General features: G+C 49.5%; 1 protein-coding gene across 2 annotated transcripts in view; it reads left to right on the top strand.

Moving 5' to 3' along the window:
- Positions 1-27,410, top strand: part of Egfr (epidermal growth factor receptor) — a 158,834-nt gene that overhangs the window by 72,875 nt on the left and 58,549 nt on the right. Inside the window, exon 1 of one of the 2 annotated variants that reach the window (XM_076892434.1) lies at positions 15,311-15,460. The exons of the other annotated variant lie outside the window; for it this stretch is intronic. The gene's annotated coding sequence lies outside the window, so the exon portion shown is untranslated. Of the gene's footprint in view, positions 1-15,310; positions 15,461-27,410 lie in introns of those variants that run through there. 2 annotated transcript variants of the gene reach the window in all.

Here is a 27,410-nt window from a genome sequence, read left to right as displayed (position 1 = left end):
CTACATTCGATGCTTTATTAAACCAGCCTGTTTGTAACTCCGCAACTAACTTTGCAATTGAATCGGAAATCAATAGAAAATCGTATCGAGTTATATGCTCGTTTCTTAACATTTTCGAGGAACAGTGGTGTACTGAAAAAGAATAATCGAGACTTTACGCAGTCGTACGTGTAACACCATCGTCAGCCAATTTCAATTGTGCAAGCCCACGATCTGTCGTGCTCCCGATAACGCCGTCTAAAATATCTTAACCAGTAATCCAACGGCAGCAGCAACGTCTCGATGACATGGATGGCTGCTCGACGCGTCAACCGCGCCCTCTATGTCGAGGAAAGTGGTTCGCGATGCGAGGAAACGCGAAAAGACGACTTCTAATAGCAAAAAGTATAATAGCAGATCCCAAAAAGCGTCGCTCGAAGTGTGAATCTTATTTTTAACCCTGAAACCCGGTCGTTCAACACTTTCGAAAAACAATTCGTTGGAATTTCTTCCGAGAAGGCCCTTGAAACGGTCTGATCGCGTTGGACGTTCTTCGATTTCGTTCGCACGGGAACGTGAAGGGGCTCGTTGGGAATGGCCACAGGGTGTTTCGCGTTGAATGTATGTCGAGCACAGCAAGCGATAAGGCGCGGCTAAACCGGCCCAATCAGCCTATGTTTCACGTTGCTCGCGACATTACCACTTTATATCACCTATCGTTCCCCATATACATTTGGCGGGGCTTCTCGGTGTGCGCCGCGCGCGTCGAGGCGCGCGTACGTTTGGCCCTCCACCACGGTGTACAGGAATGTAGAAAACGTAAACACGAGCAAACGGAACGATATCAGGCCCCTTCTGCTTTATGCGTCGCCAGTCTTGTTCAGAGCGCTTGGATCTTTACGAGGTTTCTCGTCGCGATTTCATTCGCTGAAACGACGAATGCCATGCGCGGAACGCTCGAAACCTTATTGTTTCCATCGATGACGATGATCTCTTTTTCGTTCGCGCGTGCAGGACCACGTAACACGGAACAGCCAGCTGTTTTCGATTCCCTGGTGGTCAGCTCGATACACTCGTTTCCCTCGAATCCAGATATTTCGTCTCCATTTGTCCGAAATTCAAAACACCTCTGAGAAGAAACGAAAGAGTTCGACTTCGAGTAGCCTGGGTCGACTCTCGACGTAAAAAATTTGATCACCTTGATTATACCGGTGTGAAATTTGTCTGACATTTGGAAACGATGTTTGCGGTAGGGAATGACGAGGGTTGATAGACTTGAATAGCCAATTTATAACGAAACTCCACGAAAGACTCGCTGAAACGTCGAAGGAAGGATGAAATATGGCGGCGCGGCGCGAGCAGATATATCGCTTTCTCGCGGTTACGTAAACGGCACGGAATCTATGGCGTGGAAGGTACGAAAATATTGATATGCAAATAGTTGTGGTATTCTTTAATTGAAAATTTAAATTCCTCTCGAAGAGGTTACCTTCGTTCGAAGAGAGAAACTATTTCAATCGCGGATATTATTATAAACTGGATCGCACTGTAGTAGCTCCTGGAGCCCTTGAATGCTGTCCGTCCAAGTTCTCCGAGACGAAATTTTCTCGAGATTTATCGCACGCCCGCGAGAACAGATCGCGTGAAACGTAAGTTATGACGCGTGGCGACAACGCGTGACGAAACTGTGGGCCTTGTCGGTGGATACATACACGACATACCGGGGAAACAATTATAAAACGGCGGCTATTGCCTAATCGTCGATCGTTCTGGCGCGTTCCCGGTGCAATTGTACGCCTAAGCAACAGGCATAGAACCGGGTCTGATGTGGGCGAACTCGGCTAGACACCCTGAGACACCTCTTCTAACCGAGAGTTGAGTCAGCGGTTCCTACCGCTAAACTGATTCGCTGGAAGCTGTCGTCAATTGTCTGCTGCGCTGAAACATCGTTTCGTTTACGAAGGCGATGCCATTTACGAAGATACAGATGAGATTTTGCATAATCGTAACGAGAGTCCCAGGAAAACTGAAAGGTTAAGCGAGCTGACTGAAAGGGTCGCGTCTGAGATTAGCCATATTGCGAAACTTGTATCGAGTATACAGTAAGAGCATATCTTTCACGTTTCGAGTTACAGTTATTCGAAGACATCGTGGACACTAAATGTTATAATTTAAGTTTCGAAATTTTCTTTCGAGCACTTCTTGACAAACTCTGTACAAGGGTTGACAGAGTGACCGCGCGCGTTGAACGAACTAAATCATTCGAAATTAGACGCGGTCGATTCGTTGGCCAACGCAGAAACCAATTTTGCTCCGAAGTTGAAGTTAATCGACTCTGCTGGCCAAGGTATTCGCGACGCCATGGAAGGGAAAGACACAAAAATCCGCACGCTGCCCGATAGTTTCATTCGTCAAGGTTACCTGCAAGCACATACACGAGTGTACGTTCGACTGACAGATCGTAATGACCAACGGCCCACTAATAGTTGCTGTTATTCAGCATGCGAGGCCCTGGCACGAAGGGATCACAGGAACTTTATGGACATGATTGCTGTTTGCCCCCTAGCTACTCGCGCGCATTCGTACCTACGGTACAGGGCGTTCTAAAAGCAACGCTACGCCATCGCCTTGTAATACGACGTGCGTGCAAATGAAAAAAAAAGAAAAGAAACAAGTATAAATTACCCTCTCGACTCGAATCTCGAACCTCTTCCCTCGCCTTTTTCGGTTGACTTTCGTTCGGCTCTTGATTAAAGTCGAACCCCTTCCTAACCCCTTGAGGCGACTCGAACCTCTGACGTTCACGAGCTGTAAAACCAGGATGCGAACAAATTCTTCGTCGAGAGAATAATCTTCAATGGATCGTGCAATCGAGAAAGAAGATTAATCAGGATCAACTGCTGCAACCAATGGAGATTACGATCGTATCTTCTATCCGCGTCTCTGGAAGTTTCGTCGCGAATAATTGCAACGTACGACTCGTCGAAAGAGCTTTGCGTTTGAGATAACACCGAAGGCGATTCATAGACTTGCGTTCGCGGCACTGCGTTAACTCCTGATAAGGGGAAGGGAAGACGCGAATAAAAAGATTCTATTGGAGAGGACGATACCATCCGTGGTACGCAGGCGACTATCCTCGAGCGTTCATCGCGTGAGAATGCAGCCGGGAAGTGAAGCCTCCGCTTAGATAGAACGCGACGATACCATGGAATCCTGATAATATTCTTGATTCCTTGCGTTTAAAAGGTTAAACGAACTTCGAACGCGCGTCTCTTGTCCCCCGGGTCGAATAACTGAACTTTCGCCTCGTCGCGAGTGCATCTTCTCCAATGGAACGGGGCAATGCGAAGCGCGAATGGAATAGTTCGAAGTTCGTACATCGTATGCTATTATTGCTTCTTCTTTTATTTTTAAATTGTGATTTGCAATAGTGCACCAGAACCTGTGGAGTTTTTTGATCGATCTCGCGTCCTTTAGTCGCGTAGTTTAATCGTTGGAAATATCCGACAGAGTTGCATAACATCGAACGCGCGAGAACGTTAATTATCGCTGGGAAACATGATCGATTAGAGGCTATCGGATAGCGGGTGAAAAACTTGCTTTTAACCGATCGTATGACTGTTCGAAAAATTCTCGTAAATCTTACAATTTTTGTGGGACAGTTAGTTATACTATAAAAATATCTCGTTCGAGAGGTTTCTATGAAAAACCGGTATTTCGAATATTTCATCAAGGATCTTCCTCGAACGCATTAAAGATTCCAATTATCGTAATTATACCCTTATTACGTTAATTCGTTTGATCGCTCTTAACGAAACCTTGATTCCACGCTGACTGCGACTACCGACGCCGTTGCGTCACGGGTTTTAATGCGATTAAACATATAAATAAAGTTGCTGCAGAAAATGGCAAAAGCAAATAGCATCGCGCGGATCTAATTCCTTGAGCAAACATTACCATTCCGTTTCAAGCAAAATATTCCTCGCCTCGACGTCGCTCGAAACACTAGAAACATTTAAAAGGAAAGCTTCCAAGATTACTGTCGACGATTCGACCAACGTTTCACGCTTCGAAAAATAACTACTCGCGTCCCTCAGTTCACACGTACACGCGATGAATACAACGCATTCCTCGAAACTCGCCTCGATTTTATTCCCCCGCTGTGTCGTGTCGTTAAATGGAATTCTTCGATCACGCTACAAACACCTACATCACGAGTACCCATTTAACGAAAACTCGTCCGCGATCGTTCGAGCTCCACTCTCGAGAGCGCCGTGGCCTCTCGTGTCAGCGAGATAATCGTCAGATCGAACTCGTCGATCCATTCGCGCCTCCGCGATACGAAAGAGAAACATCGCAAGGGTCGAACCATCGATGGCCACGTTCCTGAGCGGTTCACTCGCGCTCCTTTCGAAATTCCCGGGATTAAGACGCGCAGGATGGCAAGAACAGACACGGTGCGCGCGCACGGGAGGTGGAAAAGGTACGAAGGGGCCGCGTATCGGTCGTCGAAGAGAAGAAACAAGCTGACGAGGAGAGCTGCTCGGCTATCTGTCTATGCACGTAGGTTCGCGCGCGTACGAAGGTGTACGAGCCGAGGTAAGGACAGAAATAGCGGCAATTACCGTCAGCCGGAGAGAGACCGGGCATATTCATCATCCGAGGTCATTTGAATACCGCGGTGCCGCGAGTAGAACGGGCAGAGGGACGACAGAGGCGAGGATCCGCCGCTGAAGACGAGGCGGTGGAAGAAACGGAGCGGACGGGACGACGAGGAGCTCGCTGGCAGCTAGCGCGAGGAACGAAGAGGGAAGGCGGGTTCTACGCGAGGTTGTACACACAGGTATATAAGAGGCAGGATGAAAAGGAGAGGAGGGAACCAGTGGTCGACGCGAAGGAGCGAAGAGGGAGGAAAGAACCGGTTGGCGAAGAGGTAAACACGCGAAGGTGATGTACCCTCCGTGCCTCTCTTCGTCAAGCCACGGTACAAAGTACCGAGGATCAACGAAGGGATATCTGGAGTGACGTACCACGAAAAGTCACCGGGTCGGAGAAGAGTCGTCGGGGTGGAAATTTCGGAAATGCACGGGACGTCGAGCTTGGCGCGGTCGTGTCGCTTTACGGACGCGTCTCGCTTTCGAACTGGAGGAACCAAATTGTCTCTCAAGTTTTTTTCACAGAAAATAGTGTCGATCTTTGATAACCTGTCCGCTACATCCGATCAGTCGACGCGTTCGATGATATTATCTATGGTGTTTAGTAGGTTTATCATTTTCGGGGTAATCAATTACACACTTCCACGTTCTATCGCGTCATCGTCGTCTCGATTGTCACTGTAAAGCGTAAAGTTACTCGTTGTTATTTGTCGATAAACGACTAGAGCACTCGAATGGTTGATAGGGCAATTCGATAGGTTTCGAAGCGCTGGAACGTGTCGGATTAGTCGAGAGCTCGGCGTAGCGAGAAGGTGAGATGGCTGGTTTCGAGGAGATGATGGGAGTGAAATCTGTGTGATGGATTATAATAGAGCAGACCGGGTATATACGGCGGACAGATGAGACGGGCGGATAAAAAATTACACGAATTCCCGGCTCGGATGGCAGGTGTACCAACTTGTTATTCCGCGATTCGGTTCTTGCGCGGGACGAGATCGCCAGAAGAAAGGCTAATGTTTTGATCCGCGTGGATTTTACTCACCGCACGTCGTAATCTCGAGACGTACGCTGACTTTTGCTCCGGTTAATTCCCAAAAAAATCCAGGGCCCCCCGGCTGTTTTTCAACGCGAACCGGGTGAAAGTAGCTACCTCGCTGACTTTTAAACCGCGCTCGCGGCTTTCCCATAAAAAGCTGCCCTCCCCGTGATTCAGCGTTGCACGGCCGAACATGTGTCAAGAAATTGGCCGCATCGGCGAAAAAACCGATCGAGATCGAACGACAGGCCGCGGCTGAAACGTACCAACCGCGAAGGGATCGATCGAGGGCGAGGAGAAAAGAAAAAAAGAAAAGAAACGGAACGAGGAGGAGATAGAAGGCGGGGGTAAAAACGGGGGAAACCTTCGAATCAATAATATTCCGATACGTATGTACATACGTCATTATTCCGGGGGCTCAATTAAATTACCCTGCCGTTACTTACGGATCGTTACTCGCCCGATAACTTTCTTTATCCGCCTTATTAGCGTTCGCCTTTCGAAATCGTTCGGTCATTATCGTGCTGAAATTACCTGTATCGTAACAAATAGCCGGTTAATTGCAAAATAGTCCTGCTCCCTTTTTACAGCCATCCTTACCGTCCGACTTTTTGCTCGCGCCGCGTGTTTCCGGCTCTCCAGACCAATTGCGACAGTTTACAATGCAGCGGTGCAAAAAAGAGTGTCGCTTAAATCGTACGTAAATGCGGAACGAATATACGTCGAGATTGATTTTGTCGAGTGTCACACGTTCGGAAGGTCTCGTTAGACATTTCGAATTCTTTGCTTCGATACACGACCTGGCGAACATTGTTGCGTGTCCCTGACACGTCACACTCCTGCTCGCGAGAGAGAGAGAGAGAGAGAAAGCCAAAAGTCTTGTACAAATGTACGCGCGTATTTTTTTCCTTTCAGCCTTCAGACCACTTTTTCTCCGAACCAGACATGCTGCAAAGCAACGGTACTTCTCCACACGTTTTGGGTTGCAACGCGTCCCAACGATCCCCGAGGAATCGCTTTATCAACGCACAATAAGGTAGAGTGTTTATTGACGCGTGTCAACGCGGAGTTGAGACTCTGAGGCCAATGTCGCGCGGCTAGCCCGTCACCGACTCGTTTCGGTTTTCTCCTCTCGGCTTTTTTGTTTTTTCCTTTCCCCGCCGCTTTTACGGCCGACGAAAGAGCCGCGTGATTTTCAGAGGAATGCCAGCGATTATCGTCCGGCTTACTGAAGTTCCAGCTGATTTTTAAATCCCCGTCCAACGATATGGCTGAAGTCCGTCGGTGGAATGTCGATTCCGTCGGCGTAATTGAAAGGAGTCGTGCTTCTTACCGAGGCCCCAGCTACGTCCACATTCTTAAACGCGCGTCTAATCCCTGTACCCTGGTGTTGTCCGAGCTTCTGCATCGATTACTCCAACATCTTTCAGAACAGATGTTACCTCGTACTAAACTATAAACGCTTAAACGCAGACAAGTGTTACTTTTAATATGTCAAAGTTGCATGTACGAAGCGCAATATCTTTGACGCAGCAAGCTGATCAGCCGAAGGAATGGCTAAGCGAGCGTGATACAGATTAAGGAATCGAGAACTCAAAGAAAAGAGCGACAGAAAATGCGATTGTACGTACAGATTCTTTTCGTTTCCTGCAAATATTGGTAATCTTAAGACGAGTCGTGGAGGGTTGCAGGGTCGAAGAAACGCAAGGAAGGATTGCTCGAGCCGCCAGGTCTCTTCTTGTTCGTTCCATCACCCTTGATCGTCCACGAACACCGTCGATATTCCATCGAGGCAGCTGACGCGGTGATGGAAATAAAAATTGAAATTATAGTTCGATACTTCCTGGAAACGCTCCTGCAGTGACTTGTGATAGTTCTTGGAAATATCGCGGAACACTGTTAATCTTCTCCTCTCGTGTAATTTTAAAGAATTCTTCACGGCAAGAGAGAGTGCAACGCACACTTGATACGCTTCCCCACCCCTTAAAGATTATGAAGATTATCAATTCTTAAGTTATAAATTCTCGAACAATTATTACGTAGATTACACGTTGTATCTGTACGAATTGCAGTCGAGGCAGAAAAAGGAGCAATGAAATCTTCGTAACGACACCCTCGATCAATGTTACCGAAAACAAGATTACTATTCTAGCATTTCTCAACAGAATTTATACGAATTCTATCATCGACGAAATAAACGCGACGATTACAGGTTCCTTAAACCTTATCCTTATCCAATAAAATCGCACTGAGAGAAAAGTGAAAATCGCGCGATTCGATTGAACCGTGCCGCGATCCACCCCCGCGTCAGTCGCTTCTCATTAGGGGCGTCGACGAGGTGTTCCAGGAAGTGAAAACTCCTTCGGACAGACATTCCACGGGAACGACGGTGAACGGAACGACGCTCGTTCGATTTTCTACGCGATGAACAATGGCTCCCGCTGCTAGCACGAAAGTAAAATACGAAGGCTCGGACAAAGGGTGTATAGACGGAGGAGAAAGAACAAGGAGGCTCGGGCGTGAACGTACCGGCCGGGAATGGCGGCGGGAAAGGAGGGTGGAACGAGCGAAAGAGCGAACGGAGTAAAATAAAAGGACGACGGCTGGACGGTGTTATCCCCGCGGCGCATCTTTTGCGCGACCCTGTAGCCAGGTATATTTGGTCGAAAGCCTCTCAGTCGTTGTAACTCAGCTTACGTATATACGAGGGATTCATTACCGGCGAAGTCACGTACTAAGACAGACGAGAACCTGCAAATGGACTAAATAAATAATTACGCAGGGGATTATTATTAACGAGTTCTTGGAACCGCGCGCTCGATCTTCGCCAGCGAACTGTGTTCACGCTTATCGATCGGCCATTGATCGTTAACGTCCTCGCGGAAATCTCGTTGCGTATCGGCAATTACTCTCGCGCGATTTCCTCCCCCTTCAGCTTGCCCAATTTTTCTCCACGTGATCGGTCGAATCGAAAGCGAATTTCGATCCATTCTCGAGAAAGTTCGTTTACTATCGTTTTTTTGTGAAAAATTTCTTATCGATCGATGAAAAATTTGTTGTCGATCCCTGGAAAAATGAAACGACGCGAGTAAAGAGTCCGAGATTCCGAAGGAAAGCAAGGGAAAGGAGAAGTTCGCGAGCAACAATCCGCGTTCCTACCCGGTGTCGGGAATCCAAGGAACGCATCGACGAAGCGAACGGTCGAGTAAATTTCATGACATAAGACGCGGGTCTTATTCAAATCCCGTCGAGCGGTGCGATTTTTTCTCCCGAAGGCGAATTCCTCGGGTAGCGGCGCCACTGCGCTTTCCGAACCGGTATTCTCTTCTGGCCAGCGTTATGGTCGGCGCTCTATGCCCGTGGTATACTCGGAACTCGAGGCCCATGGGGAGAGAGGCTCGTGGTGCGAGATTGCTCGAGGGTGCTTTGCCACTTTTCGTCCCCCCGCGTCGCATTACGGTGTTTCGACGATGAGTAAATGCCAGGGCCTAAGAGAAGCAATAAGAGAACCTCGAGGACGCGAACTTTAATGGAACGTTGACCAACTCTGGTATGCGTAATGCAACTAAATTTCCTCTCTCCCTTCCTCGAAGAGACTTTTGTTTGAAATTAGTTCGAGGATATTCGCACGATGGCGAGAGGTAACGAGGATACAATTTTATATTCGATGGCTGATATTTTATTTAGGCATTTTCTAATTATTGAGATAGCTACGTGCCCGATAAGGTTCGAATTTATGCGTATCGCCGTTCGTGGTAAAATTTAGTCAGCTTTTTTTTAGGAATTATCTGTTTAGAGAGTTGAACGAGAAACTTCGGTATCTATACGAGCAATGGGATATTTATAATCCAAGTAAAACTGGATACGTTTCTCGGTTTGATATTTAAGAATATTTCCTGCTGTCTGCTAAATATTAGCGATAAATCCGAGATAAATGGAGATCCTGAAACTTGATTCGCACTATACGTCTAATTGACATTGACTAATCGATTGGCAGTAAAGTGACGAAAATTACATGTTCCTCGATGGAGGTGCTAAAATGCTCATTATACTGAATAACTGATTTTCGAATTTTAAGAAAGAGCGGCTGCGCGTCTGCCGGAGAAAAAATTCGTAATGTACCCTGCATCATCCATAATTCATGCACCTTCCAGGTATATAGCATTCTAGATTAGGCCACTTAAAATAAATATAAGAAAATACCTAACCCACACCACTGAACAATGCTCGAATACGCTCTCTCTCTCGAAACTTTAACCGATCCAACAAAATTTGAATTCCAATTCCTCTGCTTCCGTTTCTAATAGTAACGCGTTTTCTCGAACATTCGCGTTGCAACAATCATCGATGAATTTTTAATCGACGAACGAATCTCGATACCAGCTTCACCCACTCCCAGCGATCACCTCGACGATCTCTCGCACCCATAACGCACCAGGGACCGCGCGATCCCGGTGGATCCACGTCGATTCTTCAAAGTCGCCGTGGGTCCCGCGCGCATATACTTTACCGGTGCCCACTTTTATCTGATTCGCGTACGGCAACGCGGTCGGCGTTACAGCAGGAATGCGAGCCGAGCGTTCCTCCGGTGCTCGCAGCGTCCGGCGAAGGGAACCGAGAAGAGAGAACAGGTTGGCGAATAAAGCAACGCGGCAGCTGTAAATCGCGCGTCGAAGCGCGAGATACGATGCTCTTGCCCTGTCCCGCTCGAGGTCCGCGCGCGCGACCGCCATAGAGATTGATCTCGCGCTTCCTTACGGCCGTCCTCCTTATCCTTGCCATCGAAATTACGACGCCGATCCGTGTCCAGGACACGGCCGGAATTCCGCGAAACGATTTGCTTACGGGCGACTCGACGCGGTGACGCGCGTGCTACAATTTTCGGGCCCACGGTTCGGAGTCTTTAGGCAAATGGGTCCGACGGCGCGAGGCGGGAGACTGGGATACGCGTCAGAGACAGCTGAGCAAGTTTCCCCTCGCCCCCTTTTTTTTCTTTTCGAATAATGTTGGGTTTCTAGAAAGAGGAGAGAGAGAGAGAGAGGAGTGGATGATATTTGTAACAGTTTATGAATAATGGATTAAAGTGTGGCGGTTAAGTATTATAATTAGGTGTTTGATTTGCCGAGGTGCTGGTTTGTATTCGATATCGGTAGAACCTTGACTGGCGTGTCTGCGCTATTTCAGTGACGCGAAAACTTTTTTCGCAGACCGCTGTGACTTGCGTCGCGCGAGCATAGTTTCGTTATTCGAAATCGAAGGGAATCGTGAGCGTGTAAATAAAAATATCGATGCATCGTTTGTAACGGGAACTACAAATTAAAGTAATATTGTAATTAATACGTTGTCACGTCTCATTAAGCCGTAACACCGAGTAACATTATCTCGATTCTCAGCTCGTTCGGTACCAACGCGGTCAGACACTATCGATCAATTACAAAACATTCGTACATTTGTCACGATCAATATTTATCGAACGCGCACGAACCCCGCGCTTATTACATCACCGCCGACTGGATTAAATTCCAAGCCAATTAATTCATAATTATTGTCGCGCCGTACACGCGAGCCCGGCCTCTGCTCGATGAAACTTTCCATGTTAAATCGCCCGCGGATTCGATCGGAGCGAATTTTTTCATCATCCACGCAAAAGTTTCGTCATCGCGCAGTTAGATCGTGCAGTCACACTCGAGCAGCTCGCTTTACCCGCGAAAAACGTGAACTCAGTTGTTGGAGAGTTGACCCACGGAGGGAGACGGAAGCGAAAGATCGATAGAAATTGAACAAATTGGATGATCGAGGGCAGGGAAAAATGATATCGCGGTTTAATTGAAACCCACGCGCCTCTGAACACTTCTATCGGTACCTGGCGAACGCGTGCGCCCGCCATTATGGTCCCGTAACGAGTCGCGCGTACGTTAATTAACGTCAGCGTGAAAAATGAATCGCCGTTTTCTGATGAACTCGAAATTACCGTGTATCATTGAATTTACTGTCTTATACTCTTTGGCTCGATTTGTTCTTTCATTTGATCACGTTAATGCAGCAGTAAAAATGTCGTCACGTTAAGAGGCAACGCGAGAGGCGCGTAGAGTGCGAAGAACGTGAGAAGTGTCGCATTAGCGTGGAAACTAGAATTATCCGTCGGATTATCGTTGAGAAGAATTCACGATGGACCCTTAAAGTAGCTCAAAGTCGATCGAGAAACTTGGGATCGTCTCCCACCGAGAGGAGCAGCCCTCGAACAATGACGAATGGTATAAATTTTTCGGTATTGTTCCCGCCTTGTTACGGGCGTTAACTCGTAGGCTGTGTCTCTCCGCGGGGACCCTTTTTTGCGAGGGTGAGGTCAGCCGATGGCAAACAATACCGCAGGAACAGTCAAACCACTTGAAGGGAACAAAGACAGCGTTGCTCGGTCGGTGTTCGGAGGAGAAATACGAGGGATGAACTCGAGATGGCCGCTGGTAGGGTCGGGCATCGAAAAAATCGAAACGGAGCATCGACAGACACCTGCTAAAAACCGAGAGATGCCACCCCTCTGAGCCCTTGAAAACTCTGTGGGAAGATGCGTGGCTGCGTCGTTGCGGGTTTCTATCTTCCGTATTCGATCTGAAGAATAGCGATTTTTTCGGTGCCTCGAGGGAAAAAAGATTCGACCGTAGGTGCAGCGATGACCCAGTAAACGGAAGATTGTATTCGACTGGAACGAATGGTTAGAGCTCAGTCGAGGAATTTGTTGAGATGTTCAAACAGAGAATTGAGTCTTTAATGACGCGATCTTGTTAAATACATGCTGCCAGTTTCTGAGAAATTGTATCGGTTGACAGATTAACATATTAGATGGGATTAGACAGAAATAGTGGGCATAGTAATGGAGGCAAAGTGTCATGCTGATTGCAGTTATTTGCTATTTTGAATTCGATTAGCGTCAAATGTTATTTATTCGTGTTTTCGGTTTCGATAATCGCACCGTAACTATATCGTAAAATGGAATGTCTAAAGTTTTCACCGTAAACTATGTGTAATTCAACTGCATCGCGCTAAAATGGAATATACATTCGACATTTGTTTCCCCGACAAATCCCCGTTATTCTCACGTCGATCTGGTATGTCAGTCCGACCTTTACTTCCGTGGAACGTCCCCCTTTTTCCGTCATTTACCGGTACAGAGCGTTTACGCTTTGAAAGAAGTACCAGGCCGCTCGTTTCCCGGCGACGTGGTACTTGTATTATTACATATTTATGGCGAAGCGTTTCACCGTGGTTCACGGAACGAGTAAACGGTCGCTGGAATCGGGCAAGTGCGATTTTTGAAAAATCCCGCCGGTTCGCTGGAACTGCCGCCGCGGCGGTGGATTCTTCTTGGAAACTGCGCGCGTGTATTTTCACGCCTGTTCGAGATGGCTTTTACGTAACGCGATTCCACATTCTCGCCGGGTACACCGGTGCTCCATTAGGTCTAGGCACGAGCGAGCGTTTATTATACAAACAAACGGCGAAACTTGTCTTAACCAAAATGGATTTCCGTTTTTTCATCGCTACCTCGTCCGCTATTGTCGATCGATGGATAGTTGTCTAATGATTCGTGGAAAGGGGACGAGGCTCGCGTAATATTTACCTAACGAATCGTTTCGTAGAAACGTCGGATAAAAAAAGTAGATAACTTATCGAATTCCATAAATTTACAAAAGAACCTCCCCTACGTATAAAGCAGCCCCTTTACACGTAGTCTGCCACTTGTCCAAGAAACCGCGCAGACACCCAGCAACGTGTAATCTAACTTCTAAGAATTCCTCGCGCTACGTTTTCTCGATGCACGGACTCGAAAGTAAAACGTCAGTTTATCAACGCGCACGATGTTCGATAAGATACCGCTTCCGGAATTCCTCTGCGACGGTATGCAGCTGGTACGCGATGCGGTGGACTCGAAAAAGTCGGCTGTGACTGTATCGCGCGACACCTTTGGGGACCGTTTATCGCGCGTCTACGAAGAATCGACACCCCTGCGCAACGATTGCTCCAATTTACTCGAGAGCCAGGAGACTGGTTCGACCGCCAGCGCTCGCTCCCGGGCGTCCTCGCGTCCACCGTGTCACGCGAGCAGAGCGGAGCAGAGCGGAGCGGAGTTCTGGAACATATGTTTTTGTCCGAGTCCAGATGCACCGTGCGCGAGAGCTCGCTCGCTCGCTCTCGCTCTCGCAACCCTCAGGTGTGTCGAGAGCGAGAGGACCAAGGGGGATCGTGCGTGGCCGTGCCATCCACACCGTCGAACCGTTCGTTCCACGTAGCGACAAAGGGGCCCCGTGGCCCGCGTGGCTGCGCGCGCGCGCGCGCGCGTAGAGAGGTACCTATGGGCCCGCCGCCGCTCTATCCGGCTAGAGGAGGCAGTAAAGTGGAGAGAAACCTCGTGATCCACGGAGCAGGACGACGAGAAGTTGGAGGAGGCGAAAGAAGAAGGATGGGCGAGGGACGGCGCGAAGGGGCCAGAGGGATCGAGGAGAGGCTAGGAGTTGTCTTCTGGCCGGTCGAGAGGGGTTGGCGAGAGAGAGACGAGGGAATCTGACGGCGGCGAAGGAGAAGGTGGAGAGGCACTGCACGGTGGTGGCGACTCCGGTACCGGCGGTGGTAGTGGCGGTACCGGGCAACGCGGCCCGGTGGTGGTGGTAGAGAGAAGGTGGAAAGGGAGAGGCCCGAAGGTGCACGAGAGGTGAGGCGAGGACTTGTGCCCAGCGTGGACCTGTGCGTCGTTACATGGCCGACCTGGAGACTCGCTCTCCGCAAGGTGAGACGCGCGGACCGAAGAGGAGGCCTCGAAAGATCGGCAGGAATTCTCCGTGAAAGCCGCCTCTTCCTTTCTCGTGTATATGCTCTTCAGCTCGTGTGTTTACCTCTGTCTCTGTCTGTCGTTCGGCGGATGGTTATCCGTGAAACAGCGCGGTAGTGATTCGTGAAAAGAGCCGTGCGTCGATCCGTGGATCCCGTCGTGGGTGGATACGGGGCTCCCGTAGGAGTGTTTCCAGCGGAACGGACGGTCGGTTGTCACGCAGGGAACGGAGGACGGACGGGACGTGTTGTCAAAAGGAGGCTCGAGGACGCTCCGAGGCACTGTTGTCAGTGGAAACAGGTTGGCCGGAACGGTGACGATAAACTTTCGGATTTTATGTGGACGAAGGTACGACGAAGGAATTCGTTTCTCCGGCGTGGCCGCTCACGGGCAATCTGAGACAACGGTCGGGAGAACGGGTTCGTGGAAGCGATGCCAGACCGGCAGAGAGTGCGCCGTCAACGTGTTTGACAGTGATAACGCGTGCGCGCGTGCAGCTTCTTATCGGCCGCGTAAACTCGATCTCGCGTGCTACCTCGATCAGTTGATCTCATGGACGCGACTGTCTGGAGACGTCTGCTGGTGCCACCGCCGTTCCTCGCGCGTGTCCACCGTCTCGCGTGACTCCGCGCGCGTACACCGTTTGAGGACCGCGGACTACGAACGAGCTGATCTCGATCGCGGTGCGCGCGATCGGCCAGGATCCCTCGTTTTATCGACCACCCGATGGACCACGTGGACGACTCGCCCTTTTATCGACTATCGGAGCAATCGTTCGCGCGGAACAAAATTTAAACCAGGAACGCACGCCACTTCGAATGCTCAGTGCGGCATGAAAAACTCTCGGGACCCAAGTTACGTGTTTTTGAAAGTGAACGTTCGTTTCCTTGATGTCTCGAACGTGCAACGTGCCGAATGCCTTGCCTTGGATATTTCGCCGGCCGAACGTTCGCTGCTGAATAGACGGTGAGTGACTTTACGCGCGGCGACGCGTTACCTAAGGTTCAGGTGTTCCGAGAGAAATCTCCGAGAGCCGTGTAAAGCGATCAAACAAAACGGAGTACGCAAATATTTCCTCAGGACTCGTCCGCGTTGATCGTCGTCCCCGTACGAGAGCCACTTTAACCTTTTGCTCGGTAAACGTCGCTTCGCCAGTGTTCTTCCAGCATTTCGATGGAATATTCCTCAAGTTCAATGGCTCTTAGTACATTTCCATAACTGTCTCGATAGCTGCGAGCAGTCTAGCGATCTCGATTCGATTGCACCGATCGAAGCGAGGAAAAATCACTTCTTCCATCGTCCTCGCTCTGAACCTGCTTGTACCAGCATTCCCTTAAAAATTCAGATCGAAACATTCCTTTAATTCGCTCTTACAACGCTGGCAAACGTTAATCTCGATACGCGGGCAACTATAAATGGTTGAAACGTGCGTTAAACGCTTTTGGTACCGAAAATCTCTATTCGAACGGGCTACTCTTCGAGTCGAGCAACTTTCTTAAATACCATTGTCGAGGTACGATTAGCGTAGCGGGGCCAGCTCGCAGCTCCATCGGTTGTTCGCGCGGCAGCGGCGAAAGTTTCCGGAGAACACGTCGCCGACAGTCGGGAGACGGTCTCCGGTCCGTCCGGTCCGGCCGATCGACACGCCTTTACTTTTCTTGCGTACATTCTTCCCTCGTGCAACACGAACCCGGAGTATCCCCCGTCGACATTCGTCGCGGAGGCTTTGCGCGGCCGCCACCGAAAACGCGAACGCCGGGGCGCGCGCGTTTTCTGTAAAAACCGCTGCATACCGTCGCCGCTTTTCAGCCGGGAGATTTATAAAGGGCCGAGGAGGCGGCGGGAACCACCGCTCGACGAGTGTGTTTCTTCCGCGCGAGCCTAGACGTACGCGTACCCGCGGCACGGCGCACGTTCGTCCCATAAATTCTGGCCCGTGAACGTAAACAGATCCGCGGAACCATTTGTTCCTTGTCGCGGATCGCTACGTGACCAGATATATAGCTTTTTGCCGGGCCCTACCGAACGGCCGATCGCTCTTGATCATTTTGACACCGCGCGCAGGAAAAAGCACGAGAGCCCCCCAACGTCCATCGACGACCCACCCCCGCGCGTTCGCGTTCGCCGGTTCCAAATTTAACACGCGATCGTCCTTACTCTGATTCCGAGCTGCGGTCATCCTGCGATCCGATCGCCTTGTCACAGAGGCGCTTGTCGGACTTAGGAACTAACGGTGCATTCGATACAGCTTGCGCGTTGTTATTTAAGCAGGCTCGACGTCGAACTCTTCTGATCTGTCGTATTAACCCTGCGCAAAGGTGCACTATTTCTCGTGCGATCGTTTTAAGAAGGAATCGCTCTTGTTCTCGTTCAGAGAATTGTTCAGAGTACCGTCGATAGATCTTGTAGAAACGAAATAACCACCGATGAAGAACGTTTGATCGCGTGGATACCTTGCCAAGGTAGATACCAACCGTCGACTTTTCTATTTATTAATGCAAAAAGAAATTGATAAGGATTCAGTGGGTCGACGCGATACTAGGCTACTTCTTTCCTAGTTGACACAGAATAGCGGTTGTGAATATATCTATGTATGTCAACAAGTCGACGAGCGTCTCCTCGGCTGCGAATATATCCGTCAGTGGTCGAAGAGTGATCGATTTTCACGTCTGTTGCACCTCCAGCTGCTCGTTCCCTTCCCCTTCGCCGATATTCCGTTCGCGTAGCCGTAAATCCGGCTTTTCTCGGGCGAATTTTCCTCCACGCCGTCGACGCACGCTCGCTCCACGTTTCGACCGGCGTTTCCTCATTCCCCCTCGATAAGCCGCGTTCCAATTGCTTCACCGAGTTGCCGGCGCACACAGATATACCCGCGACTCGATCGTCGGTAAGAAACCCCGTGTCGATATCCAGGCACACGAGCACGCGGATTGCACAAGCCAGGAATTTCTTCTTCGCGGTCTCGCCGGGATCTCCGGCTCGCCTAATGTTCGTGGGATCGTTAGTAACTACGAGAGACTTGAACGCCGGGGTAAGAAGCCGTCGGCTTGCGTTGGCGGCAAAACGACCGTTTGAAAAACATCGACCGGCGAACATGTGACATCTGCCACTGCACCGGACCATTAGGTGGCTTACCTTTTGAAACTGGCGAAGCCACAGGGAAAACGGCGAGCCGCCCCACCTTTTTCCCTACCCGCCGTTCGTTTCGCCACCGAACAGAGCTACCCTTTGACATCTGCCTGTGTCTTAGCCCCGTGGATCTTTGCTCTTGCAAGTCGTTTACTTCGCCTTCTCTTACGCGCTGGTACACGCGCGAACGTACTTTGCCAAACGCGCTATATTGTCCGGATAGGAATAACTTTCGTCGGAATTTCACTTATTCCTGGCGTTCTGTACGTGTATTCCAGTAACGGGGACACGCGAAATGCAAATGTTCAGCATTATTTTTTTTTTTCGTTTTTAGTTATTGTCGTAAAAATTGCGCATTCGAGGGTTAAGCGTGATAAACGTGGACCCCGAACTCGACGCGGTCTGCACCGCTCGACTCGACTCCCCTAAGCGCATAGATAACGCCCGATAGGGCTCGTTTCTCAGAAACGCAAATGTATTCCGCTCCATTTGAAAATCATAAAATAGGGCCGGGACGATTTCCATGCTTCATCCGGTACAAATTTATTCCAGCCGTGGACAAAGTGAAGAGAAGCGGTCGCATAATTTGTTGAAACGCACTAAACGAGCCCCGGATTAGCTGCGGCAGTGTGCGAACGTTCGTCTACGATAACGAATGCCTTCGACTTCAGCGGCATCATTCGACGTCGGGATACCACGTTTGGGATGTCGCTTTATGGTTATGCGTACATATGGATGCGTCCACTCTCAGCCGGGTATGATGTAGGATGCGTTCGGCGTTCACCGCGAGGCACCGCGTTCAACAGGAAAAAGAATACACACGTACACCCTGCCTCTCTTCTAAGGACGCGCCTACTCTTGAAACAGAGGGACGGTAATCCGTCCGTGTCCTGGGTTCCCCGACCTGAACGTAGTGGAAGGGACAAAAAAAAAGGGAGGATAAAGGGGAAAACCTCGCGAGGAATGACATTAGAATGTCATCCATGCGATTAGAATGGAATTAAGAGTATCGATGGAAAGGCGCAGCGGACTTCCATGTTCTCGTGGTAATTTATGGAGAGATACCATTTCGATGATGCGTACGGTGTTGTGAAATATAGAACGGAAGAGGCTCGAGTCCGTGTTTTTCGATTTTCTTTGAGTTTTTTAAATATTTTACACATTATAGCGAGCTCTGAATTATTATAAAATGAGTTATCAGTCGTTTCTAGTAGCAGAGAGTTCAGACAATTTCGAAGAGCAAATGGGAATTGGTATTTGAGAGTGTAAAATAAGTCAGCTTTCCGCTTCCAGCGCTGTTTTCCACCCCTTCGCGTCCCCCCAGCTACACCACGCACGCACGCACGGCCTACGCGAAATTCCGAGGTTTTTCTCTGCTCCGAAAGCACGTTTCCGCGATGGCAGTCGAAGAGAGAATCGATTGTTAGGAGTAATCGACGCAGCGCGCATTGTTAGCGGCCATTTTCGAGCGGACATTATCTGCAAAGGAAAGACACGACTTACGTCGGTGATAAATAGATTGCGCAAGCCCCCAGCCCCTTGCCGGTTCGCTTCGATCCTTTGATATCGCGCAATTTGTCACATCGACCCGTTTCTGGCGGACGTGGACGGATTAACCGGAGCATTATGTCGCGCTTCGTAGGCGTGGTAACCACGTTCGCGTTATCGCGGGGGAATCTGGCTCAAATATTTCTCCACGGTTCAACCCCTCGCGCGCGCTGCGTGCTCATTTAATAAATATCATCGTAATTGCGGGACTTGCGTAATTTCGCGCGCGACCAACTAATGTAACGTGTTGTTATCAGTCGCGACAGGAGTCGAATCTATTTAAATACGTCGCACGGTATCTCAAGTAGGATCCGGTGCTTTCAGCAAAACGTTGCAAAATTTGGAGATCAATTAGCCGAAACCACTCTGCGGGACACGAGTTCCGTTTCTCCTGACTGCTTTAAAATCGAAAGCCGTTACCTGGCTTTTCCCTGCACCCTCGAGAGATAAAGGCTCTCCCAGCGAGGAGGACCGAGCGCGGCAAGTGACCAGACGTCCCGGGTTTCCCCAGATGCAACGCGCAGGAGTCGAAACAGCTTTTCGAACATCGATGGGACACTTTAAAACCCTTGCGTAGACCCTTAAGGGCCATCTTAGTTAGAGGCTATTGACGCAGCACCCCTGTGGGATACCTTTCTATGGAATACCTCACCTGCTTCGAGACAGCCTGAAGGAAGAATACATCGCGAGCATTTTTACGGACGAGCTCGTCGCCTCGAAAGGAGTCCTTCCTCTATTCGGAAGAAAGGTTGATTCCATTTCCTCGCGTATCGATTAAGCCTTCGAGCGGAAGTCATCGATCGATAGTTATGGGTGCAACGTTCGCTGGCTCCGTTCAATAAATTCGTTTTATTAAATTGATACGTGGGTTTCGTAAAACGCTGGTTTTTCTCGAGATTACGTAAAGAATATGAGAGATATTTCGACACGACGGAAAGCAGAGAAGGAACTTCGTACGCTCCGCGGTCTAAGCGTGTAATTTCTTGTTCTACACGCAATTTAGATAAGACGAGGAATTTATAGGGCATCGATGACCCCGTTGACGTCGGCTACTCTAAAATCTGTCGCTCGTTGAACGTCGGGGACGTCACGTTTTACTGTTATCCTTTACGCAACCAGCGACGCGGCGTTATTAAGTCCAACAAGGTGCCGGGAGCCTTGAATAGAAATATAAATCGATTAGGTTGCTCGTTCGTTTGTTCGGTGCCACTAGGACACGCGATTTCACCGTCTACCTTTTTGTTATATTCGACGAGATTAGTTTTTACCACGCGTCGATGCTGTCCGCTGCAATTACAAAATGGTAGGGATAATGATGACCATCGCTCATCCCGGTGACTGTTTGATAGCGCAATTATTAGTAATCTCGCGATACCAAAGGAGGATTATCGATGACGAAGTAGAGAAACGAGGCAATTGTCGACGACATTTACCGTGTACAATCCACATACTAGCAAGTTACGACTGCGATAGGAGGGGAATTCTAAAACATAATTTACCAAAATTACCTGCAAACACAATTTACATCGACTGGAAACGGACCACTTCTATTCATATATTTCTCAATGCCTCCCAGTTTCTTCGTTGCTAAATTATTCCGCGATGCCAAGAGGGTTCGCCTCGAATTGAATCCTCCGCTACGAAGATTACTCGGGACGTTACACGAATATCGCGAGACGAATCATAGCCCATTAAGTTTCGCAATCGACTTGCTTTCACGCTGGCCACGTATCGCGGCGAACCGGCAGCGATCTCGCGATCGATTTTCGTGCTGCTCGCCAGATCGAACGCCGATTGCTGGAGCGGAATAAGAAAGCGTCGCGAATCGTTTATCGAGAGACGAGAATAATCACGCGTCTATAATAGTCGATACGTGGATGGCTGGTTGCACATCTCGGGAGATGCTGGAAGGTCCAGAGTCGAGGGAAAGGCGGGAGTGACGTCACCGGCAGGAATGAGGTTAAAGCGATGCTAAAGTCGCGCTCGAACCGTGGATATAGCGTCGTACACCGTGCAGGATGCACGCGAAACGGTTGGTCCTGGGTGCAGTGTAGACGGTTCTCCCGAGGAACCGTGGTTTCCCGCGACGAGCACATCGCGTCGACTCTCTTGAACGTAGAGAGGATCATAGATCCGCGATTGCGTCACGGAATATCTTGGACGCCACACGGCGTTGCTCGTACCGATCCTCTGCCGAGATTCGGCCGCGATAATCGAGCTAACGACGGTTTCTCGCCGTTTCTTCCGTGATTTCGACTCGGATACTCGTGGAATGCGACTACGATTCGCGCGAGAGAGGATCGTTTTATGTAAGCGGAGAGGCTACGATCGGCAATACCGTTTCCTTAATTATATAGTCCTGGAGCAGTCGACTGGGGCCACTCGCTGGCGCAACACCTTCCAAGAGGGACAAAGGTCGTGGCTCTGGGTGCTCGTTTGTTCGAAGGTTTCCCAATTTTCTTTCCTCTAGAAACATTCCGCTACTGTAAAAACTCGCGTAACTATCGAGGCGATCAATTAGTCCGGTAACGTGAAGCTGGAAGTGGAACAGAAATCCACGCTCCTCTTTCCACTCCTACTTTTTCATTCTACGATTGCAGCGGACAAGGTTCGCATTCGTGTCACTGAGGCACTGCCACAGGTGTTTGAAAAGCCTATGCGAGACGCGAATAGCGGCGCGGTGATACGAATCAATGTACTCGCGTCGACGACTTTCCAACGAGTAATTCTGAAGTTACGTGTGCGCCAAATAGTACGGCGGGTCGCATAATTTTCGAATCGCGGATCGGTGAAATAAATTTGCATACGCGTGTAGATTTTCATTCAAAGGTGCAGAAGGATTATCGTGAATGGAGTGAAGGAATTTACGACGTTTACAAACGCGCTACCGTTTAGTATGATTCGAGTCGAAGCAAATTTCGGAGCACTGCGTACCGTAGATGCGCCTTGGTTGACGTCGAAAGGGACTGCGCAGGTCGGAGTAGATACGAGCAAGTTTATTAGAGTGGCCATTCGCACCTGGTGAAACTCACGTACCATAGTCGATATCTCTTATCGCGTAACTCGTAACGTTCGCTCGCGAACGGGGCAGTATTCCTACTGTCAACACCTAAATGTATTAAGATTAGCTCATCGAGAATCTTAAGCAAACACGCAACGAATGGAATGGGTACTGGGAATCGTTTCGGTTGAAATGCTGATAACCAATGTATTTCAGCGACTGTTTAGAAGACAGTGCCGTTTGATACGCGCATAATGAAGACGTTGCAGGTACGAGGCACGAGCTACACCTCTACAAAACTACCAGCGCAATTTATTTCTAACCCTCACAGGCATTCACGGAATATCACTTTCCCTATAATACAACATACTCAAGTTCGAACACGAATTCATGAAAAAAATATCGCCAAAATTGTCCGCGACGAAAAGCAAAGGAAGAGGATGAATTCGAAAAGCCGTGGAACCTCTGAACCTTCGACTGGTCTCGGGTGCACCTCGTATCTCGGCGCAGCATCCGTGGAGGGCTTTGTCTTTAGCCGGAGCACGACTTGGACCGCATAATATGCGGTCGAGGCCTGGCGAACTGGCCGGGGACTGTCGGGTATCTATCTACCAATACAAAGGGGGTAGCATCGTGTACCAAAGCAACATACCAACACGAGTTTCTCAGACGGGGCTTCCTCTATCTGCGGAGGATCTCCGTTGGTACGGACGAGCTCGTGCTGACCTCGGGGGCGAAAGATTACGAGGGCTCGCCACGACTAGAATTCAACCTCCGGACGCTGAGATGTATAGGCGCGTGCACGTAGCCTGGGCCCTGTACGTACACAAGCTTCAGGATCGCGCGGTTAGGCGTCCAAGTCCGGTTGCAGAAGAATCTTACGAGCGCGTATTTTTCCGCTGATGCTGCTCCATTAGACCGCGGAACGGAGCGAAAGGAGATACTACCTTCGCTCGATACTCTGATGCCTCGTCTGTGTTTTTATTCTTACGTATCTCCCCTCTCACTTTCATTCTATCACTTTCCATTCGCGATTTCGAAGCAATAGACTTCCCTTCGACTAACAACGCAGAACGAGTGACACACATAAGGTGGATTTTTCCCCTTTACACCCTGTGCTCGCACCTGCTCGCTCGCAAAAAGCAGCCTAACCCGAGCCTCGCTCGAAGCACACTTTCTCCAGCGATATTGATTCGCGTTATTTCTCAACCGGACCTTTCGCAGAATATCTCCAACCTTGCCGAACAGCCGGGGCACCGGCTTATTCTCCTCGCAGCACGCGATTTCGCGCGAACAATTACGCACACGCGCGCCGCCGCGCGCGTTGGTGTCCCGAGAGTACGTGCACACATACGTTTCGTGACGGTCGGATCCAGCGTTCCGTTCGATCGAGAAAATCCTTCCAACCCTTTTGTTTTTTGCGGGTTTACGCGTGCTGCGTAGTAGCTCGGCGTTGCCTACGTGGGTCGGTCGAAATGAAAGGCGAGCCGACGCGGACGATGGGCAGAGGCTCGGGTGTATACCTACTGTGCGACCAGCTAGGAGAGTACGAGCCGTTCGTTGGCTGGTAATTACGCCGATTATACGCGGTTTTTATGATTGCGAGACCCGCGGACCTACGTGCTCGATTACGCAAATGATTAGCTGCGCACGAAAGGGCGGCGATACGAAACGTACCGGCGCGGTCGATCATCCGATAATTGATCTTGCGTGTCGCGGCTGTCCGCGTGCAACCGTGGCACAGTGGTAGCCGATGATCGAGCTGTTATTAGACGATTACGTTAACCCTTTATTATTCACGTTGGGTAACAGCGATCTGATATAATTACCATTTTCTTTTTCCAGTTGCTCGCGCATGCATCATGTGTCACGGGTGTAGAAAAATTTCGTGGAGACGCATGGGAGTTTGCTTGCTCTCTCTGTGATGTTTCTTACTCGAATGGAACTTGATTGATTCTTCTCTTATTTTTATTATTGAATTTATGGATTTAGAGTATTCCTCCTACGTGACAACGATCTGTTTATGAACATACGCGCATCAGGGGTACAGTTGATACCTGTCTATTTGTCGGAACGTGTGACAGGGAGCAAGCACAAAGCTGTAACTAAATATCGCGAATAGTTGAACGGTGATACGACTCGCGAAACTGGAACAGGATAATCGATGGCATCGATATCAACCTTTGGGGACACCCACGTGCTCTGCCCCGTTATCGCGACAGTCAGTTAATCCTGGATGAAGTCTGTGCGCGCAAATTGTTTAGCGTTGTCGCGTGGTATTGAAAGGGGAAAGATGGAACGATAGACCGGGGCTCGGTAATTTGTGCTGTACCTGGCCAATTAGCGTTGCGTTTCAGCCGCATTCCTCAGCAGCTCGATTTATTCTCTTTATCGGTTTCTGTTTATCTGTCGATTAGAGTGCGATATCCGTTTTAGTCTAATAGGTACCCGCGATGTTACGTATGTTACAACGTCAATCGTTGACAACGCGAGTATCGCGTGTCTAGTTTTGGTATTTATCGGCAGAAATTCAGAGTTAACGATCCAATTATCATCGAACGAATTGTCGAACACGCTGTACAGCTGCTGTACGGTGGACAATGGTAATTTCGCAGGGTATCAAACGAATTTATCACGATAAATTTATACCATTTCTTCGCGGCACGATTTCGATCGCGCTGACCGGTTATTCAAATGCCTGTAAAATGCCCACACGATACGGAAAAATGCGTATGAAATATACTCTATATACGAACCACGCGCAAACTATGCAGAACCAACAAAATAGCTCCCAACAACACCCCTGTAATGATAAAGCAAATATCTGTCAAGCCCTCGTTTCTTCGGCCGTTCGCCAGAGGAACGTGTATTTGCATAAATATCCCCGGCTGGTTATTAGCGTCTTTTCATAAAACGATATTCCCAGCACGGTCGCGCGCGCGGAGATCGTATGGAAATCGTAAAAATTACATAATAACGAGAAGCTTTCCGCTTCTGATCGGCGTACGGGCGACTCATTTTGTCGCGCGCCACGGTATAGGTATTCACAGCGCGGCCCATTAACGCAAATACGTCCCGGTGAAACCAGTTTGCGTCCCAACGGTGTAAAACCCGACGATTGATCGGCGCAGCGCCGCGAAACAGTCTCTTACATTGGCACGCGCGGAGAACCGGAGTGGACTCTCTAGGAACACGGTATCCGTCTTGCAGCCCCGGGACACGGACTCGACAAACGAGTATGCGAACCGTCCACACACTCAGCCACGATCGCGTTCGTGTGAGCCACTTTTTAATTTTCTGCTCCTCCTCGTTTCCCCGTTTCGCCAGGACTTTCCTCGCGCCGCCCTTAACGAGGGAGGACCATTTCGTACCACGCTCGTCGCACGCTGCGAGCTCCACTTGCGAACGGTCATCGGGATGGAGGCGCGACCGCGTCAAGTTTATGGAATTTCATTGTCAACGATGGCCAGGCTTGGTTCCGAGAAGCTGATACGTTCGGATGTATGTTGGAAAATACGGGATTTTACGAGCACGGTTTCGAGAACCGATCGTTTCCGATACGCCGCTTGCATTAATCAAGGGTAGGCGGAGCGACGTTTCGAATAGTAAGCAGGAAATATTTATAGAAAATTATTTCGAACGACTTTGGGATAGCTGCTGAGATGGTCGACAGGTATTAGCGGTCTTTTACGATGAGGTTCGAATTTGGCTGAATTATTTATACCTCTCTGGTAACCCCACTGAAAATATTCGTTTGTACTTAAATCTGTCTGTGCAAGTATTAATCAGATACAAGTAAATATATTATCTTTCTCGAGTTAAGTAAATATATATTTGATTCGAGAGAATCAACATTATATAAGTAAACTTTTGTATTTCAAAAATTTTTAATGTTCCAATCTAAGCAAATATTTCCTTAACTCACGCCCACGATAGAAGTCCTTCGATTCTGGGGAATTTTATTTAAATAAACGCGTAGGTATTCCAGCAGAATTCGATCCGTCTTACGTCGCGAACAGTCGACCTAAAAGTTGCATAACTGTTAGACACTTTCTGTTATGCGGGACGCATTAAAAGCACCCCCAGAACCACTGGGACCGCGTTTCGACCGACTCCGTAATCCGACAGTCGCACCTAGTGGTTCGCGACGAGTGGGGACGGCCCCGTTCGTCTACACGGTGTCCACATATGGCCGGCGTACCGGTCCGTCGTCTCTCCTCTTTCGCCTCGAGAGTCCTTGACGCCCACCCTGTGTGTACAGTTCCTCGCGCGTATCCCACGACGTCCGAGACGACGCGACGTCCTGCTTCCCCGACGCTGGCAACCAACGCGATCCTCCATTGTACGAGGGAAACACTCGCGGCGCCTTGCATAATTGGCCAAGCGTCCCTAGCGGACGCTTTTCACCCTTCCAAAGTGCCCCCAGACGCGCAGTCACCCAAGCCATTGTTCCCCTCGGCTCTTCTAGACGCGACGCTCGGTCATTGACAAAACCGTCGAAGGTCACCGGTTCGTTCGCACCCTTTTGGGTGCCGCTGCCACCCTACGTCGGCTCGAGGCCAGCGCATTATCGGGCGTCTAGACGGGTGGGTTCGCTCGAAGGTTCACTGTGACCGTGTAAAATATAATTCACCGTTACGACTCTGTGTTATATCCTAATGGTACGATTCAATATCACGTCCCCGTGCCGTACGACCTGCTCATAATGGCACCACTTCTCATAATGACACCGCTGTTTCACCTCTCCCGTATTCGCTCCTCCCCTTGGTCCCGGTTTTCATTCACGTACATGGGCGCATTCTAATTCTATTTACCTCGCATCGCGTTTCTTACCAAACGACACGCTGTAATAACAGTGTGTGTTCCAATTATTCAAATGGACGGGCACTCGACAACCTTGCCCTCGAAAGTGAGGACGCATTCATGCATTTCATACAATTGCAGCGTTATACCACTTGCTTATATACCGATACATCGATCACACAGGTTCGATAGACGTTAATCGCTCTGATCCTCGAGACTCTTCTGTACAGTTCGTGCCTCGAGACTCGTACCTCCAACGATCTCGCGGAAGAAGGCGGTTCCCATCGGGTCGGCGCTAAAAAATCTGGCCGCCCAGCAGATCGCAGGCAATCAAGGGGTCCCGAGGAAGGCGACAGACGACGCAGAATCAAGTCGTCTTCGTTAATTACCCAGGACCCACCGTGCCGGTAGGCGCGAAGTTCGATCGATTCCGGG

This window comes from Xylocopa sonorina, chromosome 3 (genome assembly GCF_050948175.1).
Source record: "Xylocopa sonorina isolate GNS202 chromosome 3, iyXylSono1_principal, whole genome shotgun sequence".
Classification (NCBI taxonomy): Eukaryota; Metazoa; Arthropoda; class Insecta; order Hymenoptera; family Apidae; genus Xylocopa; species Xylocopa sonorina.
Note: the sequence above shows the minus strand (reverse complement) of the source record. Positions and strands in the feature narration are given on the sequence as shown.